At 33.8% G+C, this 8,827-nt stretch overlaps 1 pseudogene; it reads left to right on the top strand.

Moving 5' to 3' along the window:
- The first annotated feature begins 4,674 nt into the window (after positions 1-4,674).
- LOC111405558 overlaps positions 4,675-8,827 on the top strand; it is a 10,475-nt pseudogene continuing 6,322 nt past the window's right edge.

The following is an 8,827-nucleotide window of genomic DNA, read 5'->3' as shown; positions in this document are numbered from 1 at the left end:
ATTTTTCTAATATAAAAAAAATTTTAATTCAGATTAAAGCTAAAATAAACTAAAACTAGTCAAAAAATAATAGTCCTCAGTAACGGTGTCAAAAACTTGATCGTTTGATTACCCGCAAGTGAACGGGATCATGAACAAGTAATATAGTAGTGTGTAGAGTGTCGAACCCACGAGAACTATGTGTTTGATCCAGTTAAAATTAATAATACCTTTAATCGAATAGAAAAATCAAGTTGTGACTAAACAATATTAAATCTGGCAACTAAATTGAAAGCAAAGTAAAAATTTATCAAATTCGCGAGAAGTATTGCTAAGAAGTGGAATCCCCCTTACTAATCCATTTTTAGTTCGACAATTTAAATTGACAATTTGAAATCATGCATGTTGGTTAATGTTCATATTTTAATTGAAAACATCTCTCGATAGTTATCAAATATATTCCCCTCATGCGACCTTCATATCTCTCGATAAAAGATTCGAACATGATAAATGCATTAAACGAGCTATAACATCTTATAAAAATCATATGAAGCATAGAGGTATATTTCCATCTTCTATCAAACTTCACAATATTTATTATTTTGTGCTAATAATCCTATTGTCTCTCTCGATAACAACAAAATCCACAAGCAATTCAACTAGCGATCAATTAATTGAAAAACATGAAAACGATAATAAATATTCAAACAATTAAACAAATTAACGTCAATTAAACCATTCAAATTAAAAATTCATAATAAGGGTTTATCACATCCTAGCAAATATGAAAAATTAGCCTAACATATTGAAATTACAAGAAATCATATATAAGTGGAAAGACATAACCCGAATTTTTGATAAATTGTGAAGCTGAAGATAAATCTTGAATCTCTTCAATGATTTCTTAATAAATCTCCACTTGCGCTCTCTCTTCTTTGTCCAATACCAAGTTTGATTCTTCAGTTGATTGAATTCTTGCAATTCCCCTTCAATTCTTTCACAAAAATAATGAATTCTCCTCCTTTAATGATGATAATTAATGAATATTGGAGTATATTATGTATAAGAGATATGTATCAAAGCCCCCTTCATGTATTCTCCCGTTGGGTATTTGTAGTGGTCGAAAATTGGTAAAAAAAAAATGATGCCCAAATTGGTTTTCAAAAGAGTTCCAATCGAATAAGGAAAGTTACACTCGCGCGCGGATGTTTTGTCTCTGCACAGCAGTCAGTATTTTGATCATAACTTTGTTTCCCGATATCCGATTGAGTTGATTCAAAATGAGTTGGAAATATAACTAAAAGGGCTACAATTTTCTTAGAGATAGATAGTTTCCAATTTGGACGTTTACTATGCCTAAAATGGGTCGCAATCCTTGACAAAAAATCTAGAAGATATATCATGTAATTGAAAATCAACTTATGGTAATATTCTAATGATATTCCATTCATTTTTGACTTCTAATTGTATCTAATTGACTCCCATCAATCTTTAAAATATCTCTTATGGTCCAATTCAACCATTGGATATTTGCAATTTGGTTTTCAACTTTGTACTTTGTCATTTTTCACATTTTTTGCTTCCTTCTTTCAATTTAACTTCCAACCATCGAGTTTTACTTAATAAATGAAATATACAATAAATTAAGCTATAATTTCTTTAAAGAACTATTAAATGTCTATATTTTTAGGTCTACATAAGTGTATAAAATACACTTATCAATTATAAATAAAGCTATTTTCAACGTTTAGGTCCATTATATTATGAAATAGAAAAGAAAAATAAAACAATGTTTTCCTTTGCCATGATCAATTTCAAACTGATGCTAACCTTATGGTCAAATCCATGCAGTACACCATAACCCTTAGAAATATTAAAAGGTGTTGCCCTTTTTCTTCAGAATTTTTGCTTTGGTAATTATTGTGATCTTCATCTACTCGTTTGTTTAGAAATTGTCTGAAACAGCTTATGCTGTTGTTGTCCTTCGACTTTCAAGTTTACTGAAACTGAGCACGATTGGCATAATATACGAACATCCACTGAGCTTTATTTTGCACTATACGTTTATATCTAACTAAACATGAGAGTTTGAAGAATAAATCACTCCTGTGCTCTCGACTTCATGTTAAGGTTACAGGAAACTTTAGATATCAAGAGTTGGGAGAATAAATTGGGCTAGCCTCAATAGCTTACTCCACTTGTATTTATACTGAAGCAAAACTTTCGACAAAGTCAATATGCCTTTTAACACAGAGGATCTGGTATTTTGTTGTGTGCTTAGATAGAATTGATAAGTTGAGCTGAATGTTTCTTCTTGATCTCGGATTCAATATTATAATTATATCTGGGACCTGTCTTTCTTGGTGATGCTTACAATGGGGCAGAGAATGATATTTGATCTTCTCTATTTTCTTTGGGCCTGGGGTTGGGAGAGAAGTATCGCTTTTGCTAGTGTAAATTTGCAATAAAATAATATTTGGGAAACATCTAATTATCACTCGTAGATTATTTGTCTGACAGATTAGTTTTACGATTTCAAGATTTTTATTTCTTGAACAAATACCTACTAATTTTCCGTATATATTGGTGATGAATGATGATCATGGTATATAAGCACCTTTTTCCACATGGTGGACTACAATTTCCTTTTCTTATTGACTGGCTTTAATCTCGGACGAGCAATTGGAATTTCCTTTTCTACAACTGTTGAGTATTAGCCAAGTAGAACTGTGAAATTTGCTTGTTCTCATTTAAATTGTTCTTATGTTGGCTTAGAAGACGAGAAGAAGCACAAAGGCTTCTGCGGGAGGCGCTCCCACAGTAGAAGAGTGTAATGTGCTGCTGCAACATTTGATCATGAGGCCATATTCAGCTTGGCTAAAACCAAGGATCAATTGCAATTTGTCTTGAATCATTACTAAAGTATCGAGAAAAGATTGTTAGGCTCCAATTCATTGCCAAGATTCAGTTGAAATTAATTTTAAAAAATCGGATTGTTGATCACAACTTATTTATGTTATATCAAGTTTCTCCTCGACCTATTTTTCTTGACAATTCTACCTCAACCTTTATTTTTTTGGTAGCACCTTCGGTGATGTTATACATTTTATAGCGTCGTCTCGTACCTTTTTAACTTATATAAATTGGAGATTACTAAGCAAATGAATATCACGTGGATATGTTTGCACCAACGAAAAAGATGTTGACACTTCAACTAAAAACATGCGTGTAACATGTCATTGTTATTAGTGCTATGACAAAGTTATCTTTACTTAATTAAGCACCAGCAATATGAAAAGTTATGAAACTGTTGCGGCACCTGATTTAGCTCTATGTTTGACAGCTTACAAAATGTATCGTACTCACAACCACTTACACATTTGTCAATATATATACATGAGCATATTGGTTGAGAGATTATCGTAACCTTTATCACAACATGATATGGGTAACAAACAAGTCTCTCTTTGGGTAACAACTCAACTATCGAGTGACCTACAAATCATCAGTCATGGCATGCTTAAGGTCACCATTAGTCTGAGCTCAACTTCTGCTAAGACGGAGGTCATGTTGAAGGTGGTTTTGGTTGAGTTACACCCAAACTAGTTTACTTGAGATAAGGCCTCGACCGTACCCTTGTGACACTAATTGGTCTTTCACTGAGGTAAAGGCTCGAGAAAGAATGCATATGAATCATGTGTCGCATGTGGCTGGCCTTTACAAATAGGAAAATGCCAAACGAACATAAAATTTGATACATTGGATGACACCACACTCACAGCAAAGGTGTGGGTCCCGCGCGAATAAAATAATGCCGACTTCCCATGTGAGTGTATTGTGTCAATCAATATGTAAAATTTTGTGCTTGTGTAGCATGGTTGTTACAAATATCCGAGTAAGGGACTCGTACTCTAGCCCCCTTTTGCCTATGGGATGTGTACTGGCCATTGCCTCAAGACATCGAATTAGTCTATTAGTTACGCAATATGTATAGAGTTCGAAAATTCGAATCAATTATAATGCACTTGGTAGCAAAAAAAATTGTTTTCCTTGTTTGACTACTGTCCATAAAATCCTAGGGAAATGTCTAAGTTCAACTCTATTTATAAATAGGAATAAGAGTGAGTTTCACAAATACATAACGATAATAATTAGATGTTTGTTTGAATATGTGATTGAAGTCAATTTTTGACTTAATATAAATTTATTAATAATTAATGACTTGTATCCCAAATTTAATGGTTTGATGTGATGAATAACGATCATATTTTTCATTTTAATAAGGAAAAATGAGAAACAAATAGGGGCTTATAGCCCTTGTTTGGTCTCTATAATAATTTAATATATTTTTCTTTTACTTCATGTTAATTCCACATTTTTCAATAAAATAATATTACACATAAATTAATTTTTTTTCCATTTTTCAACCTACACATTAAAAAAAAAAAAAAATTCCAAAATGCATTATTTCAAAAATTCATTATACTAAAAAGGGGCTTAATAAGTTCTGTTTGAGCAACATTATTTTTCTTAGAATGCATTTTTGAATAGTATATTGATTGAAATTATGTGGTTAAAAAATAAAGAAAAATTTTGAATTTATATGTATTATTATATTATTAAAAATATGTGATTGAAATGATATCAAATCATTATTTAAGGATCTATTTTTCACTATTGGGTGGAACAGCCCATGTACCCATAGAACCTTACACAAGATAAACACTCCTGCAAGGCGGTATGGTACTTGAGACTGTATTTAAGCCCGAGCCCGCAAATCTGGAAAATCAGCCAATTTCATCGCGATTATGGGACAAATTGTCAATTTTACGTTTAAATTTAGTCTCATACTTATCTGTCGAATTACTCCTTGTTGACTCAGAATCTTCCGTAATTATATAGCAGACACTTCTTGCATTACAATTAGGTGAAGCATTGCAGGTGAGTGACGTTAGACTGTGAACACATTGGGAAATGAGCCTTTTATTTCTGATATTTGACATTTGGTTTTTTATGTGTTGATCTTGTTGTGAAAATTTTGGTTCTGATCTCTGAGAATGGCGGAAGAAAGGATTAACCCGTCGAAGTACGTGAAATTGACAAAAGATCAAGCGCCTCTAGAGGACATTAGAGCCGGCGAGCTTAATCAACCCATTGATGTCCCTCAAGTATTGTTCTCTCTCTAGATATATGTATAGACTTCTTTATATTTTGTAATTGTATTGTGAATTGATCTTCCAGAAAATTTATGGTGGTACTGACGTCTTTTATTGTCGTTAGGCTGATGAAGAGGGTTGGAATTTTGATAATCATAGTGATCGGTGGTTTGAATCGAGTAAAAATACAGCCATAGTGTAGTGCATCTATGTATAATTATTGCGCACGAAACTTATTCTATTTGAAAAATCTTTAATTTTTTGTGTTTTTCCCCGTCATTGTGTTGCAGTAACTATTTTCTGTTCTTTATGTTCTAGTACCCATATTTCTCAAACTTGTTTATGGAAAATCTTATTGGAGAAGTCAATGAAATATATGTTACTAATATTTTGACCAGTTGAAAAGTTATAAAATTTAGCGAAGTTTCACCAGACAAGCACTATTTATGATAAAAAGCTCGAGTTTTCATTATTACATTGTTGAAAACCTTAACATTGGTTTCACTGTTGAAAAGTTACTTGCTGCTAAGGCTTCATATAAAAGGCTAACTCTTTTTGTTCTGAAAGTTCTATGATTTATAGGCATTTATACTCGGCATTCATTCTTGGTGACTATTCATCATTGGGGCTGCCAAAAGTGTAGGAAATGCTTGTAGTACAAACTAAGCTCTGTTTGGCTCCCATTATTTGGATTTATAATTGGGAGAATAATATTTTTTTGAAAATTGTGTGGTTGAAAAGTTTTCGATTTGAATATAATATTATTTTATTGAAGATTGTGTGGTTGAAAGTGGGAGAGAGAAAAAATTAAGTTAAATTGAAGAGTTTTAAAGGGGGTCAAACGGGGGCTAAATGCTATTAAAAAGTCCCACTCTCCCCCAATTATAACACCAGAAAAAGCAGGAAAAAATAACCAAATCTATGTTACTCTTATTTCATTAAGAAATAATTTTTGGTGGATATTGGATGGAAACAGACTAAAAATGATTTGAAGATGAGCAACGTTTAAGTTAAGCAGGATGAGTTTTTTATTTTTTCCTGTTGGAGGAATTTTGTGAATAGTGACGCCAAAATAAGTATAATGATGGTTTGTAAATCCGTGCCGAAAATTGGACAGGGTAACGGCAAAGAAAACACAAACAAGAAGAAGAAGAAAGTAGGGACAAAGCCGAGGCAAGAGTTGGACTCTTTGTCCTTAAGTCGAATTTGCCCCGCAACGGTGTCTACGGATTTCGGCAATCGACTCCCAAGATACAACGGCTACACTTGTGTTTGTAGCACTCCAAAACACAAGTACAACGAACCAAATTTAGGTTTATGTACTCCAAGGATGAAATGAAGGAAAATCAAAATAAATGAAATGATTTTGATTTTGGATAGAAGAGAGGATGAGAGATGTTTTACATATCAAATTGTGAGGAATAGGACACTCAAAGGGTCCTATTTATAGACCATGAAAGGGTGTGGAAGAAATGGTTGAGGCCAAATCATGCACCCTTTCCAAACAATGCACCTTTATGAAAAGGTGTCTATTCACTAATGGCCTTTATGAAAAGATGTCTATTCACTAATGGTTGAGGCCAAACCATACACCCTTTCCAAACAATGCACCTTTATGAAAATGTGTCTATTCACTGATTTTCGTCATTTTTCGTAATTTCTCATTCATCCGATATTGGTTTTCGAAATGCCAAATATACCAAACAATTTTGCCTAAACGGATTAAGTCGAGCTTTTGAGTATTTGGCCGAAGTCGATACGAAGTCACTTTAATCGATTTTCAATTCTCAATTTATTTAACCAATATCCAACAATCCCCCACATGAATGGAAATTTCTCGATATGCGCAACACAATGCGAATGCAATGCAAATGAAATGCAGACTCTAACAAATGGAGTACACACGACAAGTCATAGCATCAAGATAGGTAGCTTGTGGCCTTGAACCTTCTTTAGTTGAATACAATCGGATTTACTAGGCTAGTGGGTGAACGCGATGTCTTGAACCATCCAGCCGTTCGTGTAAAACCAAACAACTGTACCAACACCATGACTCATCTAACCTATTCGGTTCTCATGGTTGAGTCCATTTTGGCCCTGGACAACTCTTGGTTTCATAAGTGCTCTAAGAGAATTAAGCCTCGAATTCTCGTAGAAACGGCCCCATTTCACACTTATATAGGTGATCTCATACCTTTCTATCTCAAGGTTATGAATCATTAAATGTATATATGTATACTTATCCTTATCCACATTTTACATAGCACTTTAAATTTTAGGAATGGGAATAAGTGCTTTATTCCGAATCATTTATGACTTAGTTGTCCCATTGAACCAAGATCTTGGGATCTCCAATCTACAAGGTTGGGTTTCCGTCATAGTAATTCTATTCAATAGGCTTTAGGCCCATTCCCCTCGAAAGATGGTATACTTGATCTCTTGCAAGTCCTTTCGTCAAAGGATCAGTCAAATTTTCTTTTGACTTCACATAGTTAATAGAGATTATACCATTCGATATTAACTGTTTAATGGTATTATATCTTCGACGGATATGTCGAGACTTACCATTATACATACTGTTTTGTGCCCTTGCTATTGCCGACTGGTTATCGCAATGTATATTAATCGCAGAAACCGGCTTTTCCCAACATGGAATTTCTTCAAGAAAATTACGAAGCCATTCTGCTTCTTCACCGGCTTTGTCTAACGCTATAAACTCAGATTCCATCGTGGATCCAGCAATACATGTTTGTTTAGACGATTTCCAGGACACGGCTCCACCTCCAATGGTAAATACATAACCACTCGTGGATTTTGAATCCTTAGTGTCAGATATCCAATTTGCATCAGTATATCCTTCTAATACCGCAGGATATTTTGAGTAGTGTAATCCATATTCAACCGTGTGTCTTAAATATCTAAGAACTCGGTTTAATGCCTTCCAATGTACAACACTTGGATTATTAGTGAATCTACTCAACTTGTTGACTATGTATGCTATATCCGGTCTTGTGCAGTTGGTAATATACATTACACTACCAATGACACGCGAATATTCCAATTGAGATACGGGCTCACCAGTATTCTTAGCTAAGTAAATACCTAAGTCAACTGGTGACTTAACCGGTTTATCGTCATACGCCTTAAATTTCTTAAGTATAGTCTCAACATAATGTGATTGAGACAATGACAAACCATCGGATGTCTTAGAGATTTTAATCCCTAATATTACATCCGCCACTCCCATATCCTTCATGTCAAAATGTTTTGTAAACATTTTCTTAGTTGAGGAAATGACTTTGGAGTTATTTCCCATAATTAGCATATCGTCAACATATAGGCATATGATTACATGTTCATTAGGTGCGTTTTTAATGTAGACACATTTGTCACATTCATTGATTTTGAAGCCATTTGACAACATAGTTTTATCAAACTTTTCATGCCATTACTTCGGTGCTTGTTTCAATCCATAAATGATTTTACAAGTCTACACACCTTCTTTTCATTTCCTGGTGCAACAAACCCTTCAGGTTGTTCCATGTAGATTTCTTCTTCTAATTCACCATTTAGAAACGCGGTTTTGACATCCATTTGATGTATTTCAAGATTATGCAATGCTGCGATTGCAATCAAGACACGTATAGACGTAATTCTTGTAACGGGTGAATAGGTATCAAAGAAATCTAGTC

This window comes from Olea europaea, chromosome 12 (assembly GCF_002742605.1).
Source record: "Olea europaea var. sylvestris chromosome 12, O_europaea_v1, whole genome shotgun sequence".
Classification (NCBI taxonomy): domain Eukaryota; kingdom Viridiplantae; phylum Streptophyta; class Magnoliopsida; order Lamiales; family Oleaceae; genus Olea; species Olea europaea.
This window is presented reverse-complemented; position numbering and strand designations above follow the sequence as displayed.